Genomic DNA, 1,887 nt, shown 5'->3' with positions numbered 1-1,887 from the left:
TTTTAAATGTTGGTTGGACGAAACAACACGTGAAGATGCCCCATTCGACTCTATGAAGTTATGATGGGCATTTTTCACAATTAATTTATGTTTATGGATGTAACGATTAATCGAAGATTAACCGATAATGAACACAAATTAGTTGCAGGGCCTAGTTTTGTTCCCCAAATGCAATGTGATGCATGAAGTGCATGAATGTGCTAATGAAACCTTGAAATGTTTGAGTCTTCAAAAACATCCATTATTGATGATCCTCTGCATTCGAATATCTGTGATACTCCCCTAATATTTATCTGTTTTAATCTTATTACTTGATTTAACATTTAATCCATTCAGTCAGTTTTACTCTTAAGTGATGTTACGATAGGTTATAAATCCGGACTAGTAATTTTTAAATCAATAGCTAGATATATACTAGCTGCCATTAGCTTGAGGTCTGATTTACCTCAACATTGCATCAGACTTCTTTTTTTTTTTTTTAAATACTTCCTTTCTTTTCGAGCAACGCCCTGGTACGCCTGTTGACTATGGGCTAACTTAGCTTACTGCTGCTAGCCTCTGGCAATAGCTAGCGCTGCTAGCGGATCGGGGTAACGATCGAGATTTCTCTCGTTATTTGGCAGAAAAACAATAACCCCAACAATTACCTTCACTCTGTGTATGCTCGCCTCGAACCGGAGCTGCTGCACGACTTTTTTCATGGCTACAAGATTTGAGGAACTCGACATTCTCGAGGTGTTTTGTGAAAAAATAAATGCCGAGCGGTGGGTGGGATTCTGGGCTGGATGCTGAGACAAAAGCAAAGATGATGACATCCGGATTCCAGTTATTCACACTTTGGATTGCAACTCCGATTGAAATACACTAGTGGGCGACAAATTACAGAGAAAATAATGCATTTCATTAAAAATATCTTTATTGTACTGTTACACCAGCAGAGTAGATCATTATCATTCTAATGTCAATGTATGCTTCCATTAAAACTCATAATTTATACATTTACAATATGTAAACATTAAAGTTAGTTTAAAACTAAAACTTAAGCATTCCATATAATCAGTATGTCCAAATCTCTACTTGGTAGATACCCTCCCCCCGATTGTAGCTTAGAGTCTGAATTGTCAGTGTTGATTTGTTTGTAAAGAAAATAAATGAACAATGTCAGATTAAAGTGCTTTCTTATTTGATCAGCTTTGGTGAAGTAATGATATGTGCATGTCCATAAAAAAGGCAACAATGAAAAACACAGTTGCAAAAAATGAAGTGTTCTTCAGTGGTGATGGAACTCATGGATTGATGCTAAAGTCCACTGTGGAGACACATTTTTTTTGAAAAGGCACTGGTTGTTCTTTAAGTGAGAATGTTCTCATCTTCACCCAGAGAGAAGATACTCAGGTCTCCACATCGAAATCTGTTTTTTGTCTGTGCATGTTTATCTCCATCTTCAGTGGTGCTGGACTCCTGCCAGCGTCCTCGATTTGAATGTCTGGAGGAACTGACATCGAAAAATACAGATTAATGGTATTAATGTGTGTCATGGTGCGAACACAGCCAGCAAGAGGTCAATTTCTCCAAATACAGCGAATATTAATTACAGCAGTGACTGAATAGTACCTGCCGTCTGGTATTAGGCGAAGTGTCCGGTACAGCTCAGTTGTGGATGGCACACTAGCACTTTGTGTAGGTTTAGGAGTGGAGAAGGTAGCATAGGTTGATGATTTGGTCAGTTCAGCTTTCGTGGAAGACATCCTCATCTCAGGCTCACTTCCTGCAATGCAGGGGATATTGAGATGAAAAAAAAAATGAAGTTGTTGGTGTTTAAAAATACAATATTAGTCAAACATTTCGTATTGTTTAGGTTTTCATTTTTATAATCGACAATTTATT

General features: G+C 37.6%; 1 long non-coding RNA gene across 1 annotated transcript; it reads right to left on the bottom strand.

Moving 5' to 3' along the window:
- Positions 1 to 898: 898 nt before the first annotated feature.
- Positions 899 to 1,872, bottom strand: LOC147820288 (uncharacterized). The gene is made up of 2 exons (XR_015436980.1): positions 1,615 to 1,872; positions 899 to 1,495 (listed from the first exon to the last, which is right to left on the bottom strand). It is a non-coding gene; the product is annotated as an uncharacterized LOC147820288 (long non-coding RNA).
- Positions 1,873 to 1,887: the final 15 nt, after the last annotated feature.

Source organism: Seriola lalandi, unplaced genomic scaffold (assembly GCF_002814215.2).
Source record: "Seriola lalandi dorsalis isolate HSWRI2012SDOR001 ecotype SW California unplaced genomic scaffold, Sedor1 jcf7180001973550, whole genome shotgun sequence".
Taxonomy (NCBI): Eukaryota; Metazoa; Chordata; class Actinopteri; order Carangiformes; family Carangidae; genus Seriola; species Seriola lalandi.
The sequence above is the reverse complement of the archived record's forward strand: the minus strand, read 5'-3'. Positions and strand labels throughout refer to the sequence as shown.